Source organism: Chaetodon trifascialis, chromosome 4, assembly GCF_039877785.1.
Source record: "Chaetodon trifascialis isolate fChaTrf1 chromosome 4, fChaTrf1.hap1, whole genome shotgun sequence".
Classification (NCBI taxonomy): domain Eukaryota; kingdom Metazoa; phylum Chordata; class Actinopteri; order Chaetodontiformes; family Chaetodontidae; genus Chaetodon; species Chaetodon trifascialis.
Genome location: NC_092059.1, coordinates 6,844,013 through 6,856,749, shown reverse-complemented (window position 1 = coordinate 6,856,749; position 12,737 = coordinate 6,844,013). Strand labels below are relative to the sequence as shown.

Sequence of the window (12,737 nt, the reverse complement as noted above, 5' to 3'; positions counted from 1 at the left end):
ATTTTTATACGCAGGGTGCCCCGTTATCAAAGTAAATCGGCATCCGTCCGGAGGAGGGGACAAGGAGATGCGACAGACACGATAAGATGATCTCGAAGACTTGTCCTGGTTTTTGGTAGTGCGGACTATCTCTAGCTGGGTGCAGAGGTTTCTTTTAGCCATGATTTTACTTTCTCCTCCTCCCACGTGAAGATGCGGTCTCCCCGCCACACACCAAGAAGCAGCACCGAAGAGATTCATATAACTAATAATAAATCATGCGCTCCCTTGCCAAGCTAAGTTAGCTAACGAATCAAGCTAGCGAGAATTGTAACATGCTAATGTGGGAACCTTTGCGAATACAGCGGGGAGAGTTTGTGAGTTAGCAATTTGTGGTTCATCCCGTGCAGTTTTACTTTTGTTTACTTCAGTCGCGACACAGTTCGCTTCTGTTTAGGGAGACGGGGGACTTAACGTCGACCCGTTCGGTCTGTTAGCCCAGCAGAGCTTATTTACCAACCCCAAGTTACCCACTGCAGGCGTCTGCCCTGAATAGCTCATTGGCGGCGAACCCCCTGCACAGCTGCCCTCCGGGGAGTGCTTTGGGTGTGGCGTGGGTTCACCCACGAACAATACTGTGTACAGCCGTAACATGTCTGAGGCAGAGCATATCTTTGTTCTAGAATAGCCACAGAACACAAGTTCGTAAGGTATTTTGACTCTGGGTAAGGGGCGACCAACGGCTCGATGCCCTGAACTTATTTAAATGAGGGGAAGTTTGAGAGCACGAGCCGGAGAGGTTCCTCCTAAGTTCAGCTGGTAGGTGTTTGCCAGATCAGATCACATCTCACCAACAACACCCAGAGTCAGCAAATCGTTTTATTCTGTCTACAGCCATTAATGCAATCTAATTTGCTCATCAATAATATCACTTGCAATGAGTCTTCAATTAAGTATCTGTGTCTTGTAACTCAATGCCAGGCACTTTTACATCTCCAAAACGCATATAGCCCTATCATTTGTCAACCTTTAGGCCGCATCACAGCTGAGGTGAAGCTATGTTGACCTTTTCATGTCAAATGAATCTGTGACAATGGTGGTGTGATTACAGTGATCCGAGGAACGTGTCCTTTCACAATCTGCATTGCTTAAACCACCCTTAATTTTATCCGTCATTGTCCCCTGAGTTTGTGAGGTCAGGAACATCCACAGATAAGTACATGCACACACTTGACTGGGCCAGCTCTATTAGCTGTCAAGCAGAATTAGTTTGAAGCTGAATTCACGCCTTTTTTTTTTTTTCCCACCATTAGGCTGCCTCTTTTTCTTAAACAAAGCCTCCCTCTGCTCAAACCTCCCATCTAACACTCTCTTTGTCAGCGTCCTGCGTGACGCTGCCGTTGCTCGGCCTTCGCACCCCATTTTAAAGTGCTCCGCGGAATGTTCCGTATGATATTTAGTATGGTTGTGTGGCTCTGCTGTTCTCAACACTTAACATATGACCCAGAGGTCGCTGGTTCAGACTCATGACTGGCGTGCCTTTACAGTGCTGTGGTGTCATGTTATGCAGTTAAGACTGAACCAATCTCCTTTGGCTTCAGCAGCGTTCTTTAACAGTGAAATAGATGCAGAATGTATTCATTACGTACTATGGATTATTGCAGTTGTACCATAGATTGAGTGGTTTGATGAAAATCGAGTCAAAGTTAAACCCAGAAGGGGAGATGAAACTTAATTATTTCCAAATGCAGGAGATCCTCAGTCCTCCATTTGTCAGAGAAGGAATCTGTTTGGAATTCCTTTGGGTTTTTACTTCCTCTGATTCAGGCTAAACCCAGGAGAGTGCTGCGAATGGTTCTGGAGCACAAGCGAAAGTTTCACCTGCAGGACAGTGGTGAATGGGTGTCAAAGGGTACATCTGAAATGTTTACCCAAGTAGTCTTAGTACTGGGGCTTAGGTTTTAATCCAATATACAGCATGGTTGATTCAGTATTCTATCCAGCGTGGCGATTTGCACTGTTGGTCTTAAGCGTCTCAAGTCCCATCTGTACGCCTATTGCAAAGGCTGCATTGAATTATTGCGTCTTCTTAGGTTTGTCCTGTTCTTTGTCTCTCTTCCTGAGAGCATCACGTTGCATGTCTGTTGCTTGCCAACGAAAACAGCGTGAGTGCCCGGAGGACACGCCAAAGCTCACTTGGTTGTTGTGCTGTTCTTATCCTCAGTTACATCATTTTCTGTATAACACATTTATACAGTTATCTATGGGTTAATGCTTCGTCGTGGTACGGATGCAAGCCAGCAGGTCTTAACTGAAACGTGCAGCTAGAGGGAAAAATGAGTATATCTTTAGGATGCATTTAAAGCTTTCTATTCCTGAATCAGTATACCTGCTTGGATAAGACTCCTCTCGATGCCATTTGAGCACCAGCTGCTTTTTAGAAGCCATCCCTTGATAACTGTACATACCACCTTCACCTTCTGGGCCAAGCTAATCCCAGACATGCCTCATCTACATCGGCCCATCTGTTCAGCACTGGTGGTGTAACTGCTCTGTCCAAGGCCTGCAAATGTGATTAGTTAGAGATTACATCTCTGTGTGTGAAATGAAACTCCCCTGTCCGAATCAGAGCCCTGTGTTTACAAGAGAAAGGGATAAAACACTGAAGCGCTTTTGCGTCATCAGGTTCAATCCCTGGTCTTTCTCAGGTTGTGTTTCTCTGCTCTGCATTACATCACGTTCACTACACCGTTTATGGGAAATGTTCCTGGATGAAGCCGAAGTGTCTGTGTGTAACGACTTATAGGATGCAGCTCACCATTTGACTCCCTCTCTGAGTGAATAAGCAGTCTTCTTGTAGCCTATACATATTCTAGAGGCGTTTTGGTCTGCATCAAGCCTTTTCTCTGTGTGACCTCCAACCAGTGCTGTTGCTCAGTTGCCAGGGTAACTTTATGCGTGTGTCTGGCACATCTATTCAGCACAGATGGAACTGCGAAGTCACATGTCGTCACACTCTTCCTCTGATACCCAGGCTTGGCTCTGCCACCACAAGTACAAATACAAACCTAGTTATCTTTGCTCATTTTCTGCTCTGGACGTCCATGAAGTCATCCAACTTCTCTGTTACTACTGGGAGTAATATAAAAGGGGGGCCGTGCCTGACAAGCTGTTTTGGAACACTGATATTAACGTCGTGTAAGCTTGTGTGTTTGATGAAGACTTTTTATATATGAGGTGTTTCTAATGCAGCTGGCAGTTGTGTGAAGTGGGTGTTGTGAGCTTGGCTACCACCTGACTAGCTGACTGTGTGCATGACTGTGTGAGAAGGAGATAAAAGACAAGGATAATGCATGGCCTAGCTTTCACTTCAGACGTGTCAGAGGCAGGCGCTACGTTTCGGTGCGTAGGTTGAGCAATGTTTCTTTTTTGTTGTACACAACATTTGAGGAAGTTGTGCAAATGCTGCCTCTTATTGTTATGAGTGCATTTGCCATGTGGTTCCTGCCGTGTTGTAATCAAAGCTCTTGTTTAGGAGAAGTAGAGGCCAGCGAGAGTAGTCGGATATGGACGATATAGAAGCTGTTGAAGACTGTATATATACACACACACACACACACACACACACACACACACACACACACACACACACACACACACACACACACACACACACACACACTTGTGACTGATGGCTGAATCCCTCTCACACAGACAGACAAAACACACCCTGCTAAACACACGCCACAATAGGCCGAGCGGCGGCAGGAGGCCTGGAGCTTTGAGAACATTTCAGCCTGAGTTTAACCACTGTTGGGAGTGGCTCCAACATGAAGGGCCGTGCAGCAGTCCAGTCGCTCCACTTCCTAGCTTCCCGTTTGTGTTGCTTTGCTCTCAGTTTCTTTTTCTTGTTGCTTTCTAGTGGTGAGTGGGATCTGATGCTATTTTAGTCCTGTCTTGTCTGCCTGTGTTTTACTGTCTAATTATTAGGTAATATTGCTCACAAGGCGATGAAATATACTGCCTTCATCAACCCGCAAGCCCCTACTTCCTGTTCCTCCTCCCTTCCTCTGCTCATCTTCGAGGGGCTTTCTTTCTCTGTCAACACTTTTCAAATACATTAGCATGATTTTGTCTGAACACAAGGCGTACAATCTTTACTGTAACGTGTATGTCATTCAGGAAAATTAGGATTTAAATCAGGAAAAATCTGAACAGTGAATAAGCACACTGAACAAAACCTTTTGGTGCATGACAGTGTTTGATGCTCTGCAATAGTCTTTAGGTTTGATACCAACTCAACTTATAAACAGTTCACACACAGCTCAGCTCACACAGCTTATGGGTGTTAGCTGGGGTTGGTGTGTCAGGTTGAAGGTGTTTTAGGTCATGAGGTCAGGGGTCAAAAGTGAGTTCAGGGACAGGGCTATAGTAAAAGGCTGCAGCCTTTAAGGCATGCAGAATGTCAGCTCGTAGGGTCTCGTTCCACCTGACACTTCCAGGCTGGTCTTGCTGGTCTTTTGCCTCCTGTGTCATGTGGCATTTTTAGTCTGCGTGTGCAGAATACTCTCACCAGACGATGGTTCACCAGAGGACCAGAAGCAGCGTACGAAGCATGTATGCTTAAGAGAATATGGCAAGAAAGAGGAATATTTCTATGATTTACACATTTGGCATCAGTAACATTAAAATCATGAACCTGGATTTAAGCATTGAGGTTGAAAAAGGGTTCGAGGGTAGCTTTAGACAGGAAGGGAAAGTCCTGGTTTTAACCGTGGATATGAACAGGCAGGACAAAATATTAGGAACACCACTCTGTTTTATTCAGGCCTGTATATTTTTTTGGTCTGCCTGTATATGCATACGTATGAAACACACATAGTACATAAACAATACAAACCACACAACAAACAGTTAAAGAAATCACATCCGCACTGTTCCAAGCCAGTTAAAAAGGGTCCTAAATTGCGCCAGAGGGACCAGCTTGTCTCGTTTTGTACATTTCTTCAAATTGTTCAACTTTTATGGAGCGTAACATTGAGAAAGCCAGGTTCCCAGTCTCAGTATTAATATGTTGACTTGACCCTGGTGCAGTGCAAACTCGATCTGTAGCTAAAAAGATGTGTAAGATACCCAGGTGGATTGCCAATAAATGCTTTGTAAATGAGTAAAATACAGTGCTGTTTTTTTTCTCACTGCCAAGGTGTACCAAATATATAACTAGCAACTGTCCAACAGCATCATCCATCACACCACAACTCATAAACTCTGTCCTCCGGCTGGGACAAATAGAACTCTTGCCGAGTGAGTGCACTCGGATTCAGCAGCATTTAAAATATGCCTGAGCCGTAAGTTATATGACTGCTGCTCTTGCTACACTGAACCAATGTGTGTGCTCAGGTGGTTTGAGTAAAACGGGCGTCGGGACTGTTCTGGTGTTTTGTTCTACACATCCAGAATGAGGACCAGGCCAAAGCCCCCCCCACTGGCCCAATTTTACATAAACAGAGAAATGCCGCACCCTTCCACTTCCCCTGCATATTGTCCTGATCCGCCAATGTGCATCGGCACTGGAGACAAAGCTTTGTGGTCTTACAAACACAGCCTCATCTGTCTGTCTAAACCCTGAGTGCTTTGGTTCGGGACTTAAACTGAGAGCTGCTGTATGTCATGGAAACTTGTGAACTTGGTCCTGAACCCTGCCAAAGACAATACATCAGATACTGACAAACACGATTCCACCTCTTTTTCCTTCTCTCTCCCGATGCTCTCTCGTGGTCTTCCAGCATTTTCCTTTTGCGTTCCTTCCTCACCATCAGGCAGACCCATCTCAGGTCCTCGGAGGGCTTTTTGGCCTTTGAAACGCAGTGTATAAAAATGAAGCCTTATGCTCTGCACCTGTTCCGCTCCGATGTCTCTTTTTCACCATCCACCACGTCTTGTCACGATGAATGAAGAGTGATGATACACTTCTTCAGCAGATGTGTTCCTCTCCGTCTCAAAGAATCCATTTAGGTTTGTGTGACTGAGACAACCTGTTTCCTGTCGCCTTTGTCGGGTTGCCCACAGGTCGGGTCTTGACATGCAGGCGGAGACTTGCACTCACATGCCTCCAGTTGCGCACACTTTACATCACCAACTGTCAAACTGGGTGTTTATTCATTTCTTTCTCACCATTTTTTAAAAAATTCAACATGAATGCAGCCTGACCTTACATAAGACTACAATGAAACTCACATGGCTGCTTTTTCCATACAAGGAGGTTACCAATGTAGCACAGGCTGTGTTTAATACTGTTCAGCCGTAATACTAACAGTAGAAGAGTAGTAGCACATATAGTAGCAGTATATTTCAGAATGTTTGGTAAAGAAATTAAAAACATGTTCGTATTTCCTTTAATTATTTCTGTGAATAATAATAAGCTTTAACAGGGTACCTTTTATTCTTGGAACGTGGCAGTGCGTTGCATCTTCCCACGTAATGTGACAGTTACGCAACTTTTCTGAATTAATTTGTTTCATCCCACCTCATATAACAGTTGCAGTTTTTTAAATCATTTGATGTTGGTGTAAAGAATATCGGCAATATTTATGAATATTTTGCTTTTTTTTTTTTTTTTAATACGCAAAAGACTGCAGTATCCAAGTTTAGTGTGTGTTAACACACTGGCAACTGACAAAGTGTAAAGAACCCAGAAAGACTTGATGGACGGGATGAAGTTTGCCTTCACTTTGCATGTGAAAGGATAGCCTGAAAGTTTATTTGGCTGCCTTTTTTTGTCTTACAGTTAGAATCTGATAAAGCGTGCAGGGTTGGAAGGAGTTGTGAGGAGGAGAGGGAGGGTGACATTGCCGCTGGAAACAATGTATTTCCTATTTTTAGTCGATAGATGGATGTTTAGTAGCACATGCATCCTGTCTGTACTTGTCCTCCGAGAGGAGAAAGAGGCTCGAACCAGAAGCGTCTGTCTAACTCTGGCACATTTTGTAATGTGTGTGTGTGTGTGTGCATGCGCACAGACCGAGTAGCCCCTGGCCATGCTGCTCTGTGGGAGAGGGAGGGTCAGAAAAGGGGTGTGAGGGGCTCATTCAGGGAGAGAGGGGACGAGGGAGAGGGGGAGGGGAGCAGTGCAGGCGTTGAAGGGATACAGCTGTTTCTCCAGTCTCAGCTGTTGCTCTTCTTCCATTAGATGCAGGCTCAGTTTTCCTCTCTCTCCCTCAAACACACACACACACACACACACACACACACACACACACACACACACACACCATAACTGGAAGAAGCACACAGTGTAACATTGTTCTGCCTTGTGTGAGAACGATGAAAGAATCAATCTTTCATAGCTGCTATCAGATGGGAATAGTAAGTACTCGCCATGTTAGCGAGAGGGGCCGCCATGGCCAGATTAGGCAAAATCTGTCTCCCTGTCTTCTTGACATTTTGTTGCCGTTTCTCTCTCGTCTCTCACGCTGCTCTCTCTGCCTCTCCGTTTCGCTCTTCTGCCATGAAGTCAGCGTCTGGTTTCTTTTCTTCCACAGCCTTCGCCTCTGTGTGTGTCGGTGTCATGTTTTATTCCCCCATGTGACCTCCGACCCAGTGAACTCTCAGAGCAAACGTGTGTGCATGTGTTTGTTTGTGGGTGTAGTTCATGTCCCTCTCAGACCAGCTGTAGGTGACAGTTTGGATGTAGTCCTGCTTCTCATTCTTGCAAACACAAGTGTTGAAGTTGACACACTTTTTCATCCTCTTGTCCCGTTCTTACTCAATCCCTCCTCTGCCTTTGCCTCTCGGCAGTGCTTCCTTTGTGTTTTAAGTCGTAATTGGCCATTTTATCAGACCCTGGAGACAGGGCAATGCCATGTTCGGGTAAGTCATGCGAACAGCACTCTGTGTGTGTGTGTGTGTGTGTGTGTGTGTGTGTGTGTGTGTGTGTGTGTGTGTGTGTGTGTGAGCAAGTGTTAAGCTGTATGGGAGGCCTGTTATCTCAGTCGTGCTCAGTTAAGCAGGTTCAAAGTGACTTGAATTCTGGATCAAAACTAATCTTACAACTATAAATACTCTAAAGTTAACCTCACCAGTATCAGCAGCACAGGGTTATTCTCATTTGCTAAAGTTTCCCCCCCTCTTTGTCTCACTGATCACATATTCACACACAGGATGCACGACTAACAATAGCTTGCCTTCGGTGTGTTTGCTTTTAAAGACGCTGCAGAGTCTGACTTTCAGTGTTGGCTGGTGCTCTGCTCTTTTGGGTCAAGTATCTGAGCAGAGTAGGCCAACCTAAAAGAGGACAGAATAACATGTTGTAGGAGGATGAGCTCATTGTTGTGGAGATGATATGTTTTACTGTTGTATCTGGGGAATGGATGACTTGATGGATTGTACTTAAAAAATGGTCTGATAGTAGAATACAGCAGGATGAGAAGCACTCCTTTCTGTTCTTTTTCAGTAGAGCTGCTCTTTAATCTCATTCTACCTCATAAAAGCACCTCTTAAAATGTTATATCGCTGTCCAAGTTGGGCTGCAGGGTGGGCAGGACCTGTAAGCAAGCAATCCTCCCACAAGATGGCTACAACATGTGTGCGACTTGAAGTGTTTGTTTGAGAGCTGTTAAGAAGACCTTACGTCTGTTTGGCTGATAGGAGCAAGCTTACACAGTGTTTGTCGATTAGTCTCCACCTCAGCCAGTCTCCGGTGCCTGGAGGTGCAGAGTTTGTCCTTTTTAGAAAGAAGGTATTGTTGTACCAGGGCTCTGCGTGTGTGAGTGTGTGTGTGTCCTCGCATAATTGTACAGTTTGTCAGGTTGCAGCATGCCATGTCTCTTAAGTTTGTGTCTCACTCAAAAGCCAGAGGGCCCACAAGGCACCCAGTCCAGGGAAATGCTATGTGTCTGTCTTTCATGATAGCATCAACGCGAAGGTGAAAGAACCAGATTTTGAGTGTCAGACAAAGGAAGGAAGCATCAGGAAGCTTTGTTCAAACACCATCTGTTTACTGAAGTCCTGTTATATGCAGTGATTTGAACTCAAAACAGAGGGAAGATGATAAGAGCCAGAGGACACACACTCACACACACACATTTTGCCTTGCACATTTAACAATGAGAAATTGTTTACAAGAAATGATAAGGTTTTCCTTTTTAGTGTGTGACTCAGAAATGCCTGAACTTGATGAAAATCAGGTTAGAGAAAAAAAAAAAAATGCTGAAAAAACACTGGTTGTTGAATGGAATAGTGTAATTATGGTTATAATCTAAGTTGACCAGCTTGTTTGGGGACATAAATAGAAGAGATGGAAATCTTAGGAAACACGGTTCTTGCAGTCCTAACTGCAGCATCAGTCCTGTCGAAAAGTTAAGTGTTTGTCCAGAGAGCTGCAGCTCTTCACCACTGGCTAAATATGTCCACTGTAAATTTGTATGCCAACTTCCAACCTACGTTAAAACCAACACTAAGCCACTTCCAGCGACTATCACTCAAGGTTTTCTGTGGTTTGCCTGCCTCAGTGTAAGCCACACATTTCAGTGCACTGCCTGAAAGGTTTTTGCTTTAAACCGCAGCTTACAGTAAGTGTTGCCTCTGCATTACCAGCATGAGGTTTCAACACTCACTTTTTTTTCTTTTTTTTTTTTGCTCTTTTGTGTTGTTTTTAAGTAAACCCTCCTAGGCTGTTTGAATGTTGTTTGAATAAGCTATCTCGCTCTAAACATGCTGCCTTAGATTGAGATAGGCCAGAAACCTCTGCACTAATCTGCTGTGACCATAACTTCAGATGGTATACTTACAGTGCAGACTCATAACAGCGTGTACTGAAAACAGACTTTGAGACATGCAGCAGTTACACAGACGGTCATGTGGTATAATCATGAGACTTTAATAGTCGTAATTAAAAATTAGGGCTAGGCTGGACTGAAACCTTTCGTGTGATTAGTTAGAAAATGCAAGCTGCAGGTTGTCAAGATGTCTTGTGAAAATGCGGTGAATCCTTCCTCCAATCGTTCAGTCTGCTGCGATAGTTGTGCAGCCAATATTCAGATGTTCACTGCTGGCACTGCAAATGCCAGTTTGTAGCAATTTAAATCACCTTTGTTCACTCAAATTAGTGACCTTGACTGTTAGGGATGCTCAAGTTGATACTAAACGCTATTACTAACCAACCCTTTGGGTCGTCTATTGACACATTGGGTTTTACATGTGCCTTCCCCATTTTGGAAACAGTAGAGCGTATCATATTCTGCATGAAGTCCTCCAAGATACAAGAGAGGAACCGATTGATTAATCTGATGACTATAATACTAGTCGTCACATTTACTGCCAGTTGTTAAAATAGCTTCCAAGCTTTCAAGGATGCACCCTCATGACCCGAATCTTTTGAAAACCTCAACCGTCAGGTCAAAACAAACTTACTGGCCGGGTTTACATGTCAGCCTGAGAAATGATTACAATTACATGTCAACCTGAGAAAGCTTATAGTGTTTGTTCTGCCTGTGGAAAAAAATCTCTCCCCCTCTCCTCTCTCTCTGTCCAGAAACATTGAAAGGATGGTTACCTCAGTAACAAGTAAACCAACATCTCTACTGTTAACCTGTCATTTTATCTGATCCCACAGTGACCTGAAAGATGTATATTGCGGCATAGCTGGATGTTATTTTTTTGTGACCCTTTCCACATTATTGCCACTTGATTTGACGTCGCTTGCTGTCAAGCTGAGAGCAAAAGTTGTGCTTACTCTCATAAAGAAGTGGGAATGTTGTAGCTTAGTGACTCGCCGAGTGCAGTGAGAAGAAATATTATGACATCATGATGACAGCCGAGACAATTTAATGAAGTCTCAGTGTTTTCAATCTGCTGGTCCACTTCTTGGTTCTAATTGGATAATCATCCATCCATCTATCCATTGCCGATACCCGACTATCTCTTTTCGGGGTTGTGGGGGGGCTGGAGCCTATCCCAGCTGTCAACAGGCGAGAGGCGCGGTACACCCTGAACCAGTCGCCAGCCGACCGCAGGGCAGCATATACAGACACACAACCGTTCATGCTCACACTCACACCTAAGGACAATTTTAGAGTCACCAATTAACCTAATGAGCATGTAATTGGTCTGTGGGAGGAAGCCGGAGTGCCCGGAGAGAACCCACGCATGCACGGGAAGAACATGCAAACTTCACACACTGGGATTGAACTGGCAACCTTCTTGCTGAGCCACTACCTGCTGCTCCACCGTGCCGCCCTTGGATAATCATGACATCACTTATCTATTGCATTGTTGGACCAGGATTACAGTGTTGGATCATTGTGCTCTTATGCTGCTGGCTGTCTGTGCAGGAGTCTCAGCTCCGCTTACATTTATCTCTTCATATGTGCACACGCACTTATGCAGAATGCCCTGCCTTGCCCCTCACATCGAGATGGTTTTGTCTATATATCCGGCACACAGTGTCACATTCAGCATGAATTGGTGTTTGCTCAGTCTCCATGAGGAAGTTTTACAGCTGTGGGTTTGTCTTGTGCCAATCCTCAGAGGCTCATAGAGGAAGACATAGAGATCGTATCAGTTTCCTCTAAACATTACTGCTCTGACTGACTGCTCTGTTGCCTTGTATTGTTAGCCTGCCCTTTCCTTGTTAATAGTCCGTGCAGGGAATGACCGCAGACATCGCTGCTGCTGCCAGCTCCACACTTCCTCTGCCCCCCCCCCCCCCCCCCTTCCCTTTTCTCCCCCCATGGCTCATTTGTCACCACGCTCAGGTCGCCCAGTCTTCGGCAGTGGAGTTGAACTTGGGCCGGCCTGCCTGCCTGCTCCCATTTGGGCCACAAATCAAGGCTGAAGCCAGCACACGCAGAGGCCGAGGCGTACTCACAAACTGTAGGCCATCGCTCTGCCCACACGTGACAGCCTGCTGCTCTGGAGCCCTGCCACATGCCGCTACTCACAAGCCTGGCGCTGTAGCCTGTCTTTGGCTCATTTGATGAATAGCCAGATACTGTTATCAAGACCAGTTGCGCCCTTGTATTAGCTCTCAGTAGGAGTAGGTTTTTAGTATTGATTGCTGCTTCTAGCTGCAGGGTTTATTGAAGCTAGGTGTTATCTAGGTCTGTGAGAGTTGTGTGTACCAAGAGCGTCTGTATCACGGGGGATCTGCCAGGAGAAAGGACAGAAGTGGGGGCAGGCATGAACTGCTTGTCTGTAAAGCCTGGGCTCTAATTATCAGCTGGAAGAGCTGTGGGGATTGAGGAAGAAGGGGAGAAAGGAAGGGAGAGAGAGGGAGAGTGAGAGGCAAGCGCATCTAAAAAAAGCCTAATCACACCCCATGGTGCAAGCTGCTGCTACAACACCGATTTAGAACTAGTGGAATTTCACAAACAGAGTAGACAAATCAACCTAAACTAGCTTTAGTTGCATGTGCGCGATTTTAACGACATCTGCTTAATGTGCATCACGTCATCTGTATGTTGTAGCTCAGCTGACCTTCCTTTTGCCTCCGTGTCCATCCAGCTGACAGACCTGGTGACAGTATTGAATTGTCCATGCAAATGTGAATTGTGCGTGCTGAAAATAAAGCTTTCATTATACATCAGGACTAATTACTGTGTGGCCGCGTTCACAAACAGGCTGCTGACGACCGTGTTTGTCATCACGTAGACGTGTCAGTTGTTTTTGCTACTTAGCATATCCCCTCCACAGAAAACCAGTATGGTTGTCGAAGAAAAGGCAACACAATAAAAGACATTGCATTTCATTTTACCACAATC

At 45.1% G+C, this 12,737-nt stretch overlaps 1 protein-coding gene across 6 annotated transcripts in view; it reads left to right on the top strand.

Moving 5' to 3' along the window:
- ralgps2 (Ral GEF with PH domain and SH3 binding motif 2) overlaps positions 1–12,737 on the top strand; it is a 188,538-nt gene that overhangs the window by 470 nt on the left and 175,331 nt on the right. Inside the window, exon 1 of one of the 6 annotated variants that reach the window (XM_070960348.1) lies at positions 788–802. The exons of the other annotated variants lie outside the window; for them this stretch is intronic. The gene's annotated coding sequence lies outside the window, so the exon portion shown is untranslated. Of the gene's footprint in view, positions 1–787; positions 803–12,737 lie in introns of those variants that run through there. 6 annotated transcript variants of the gene reach the window in all.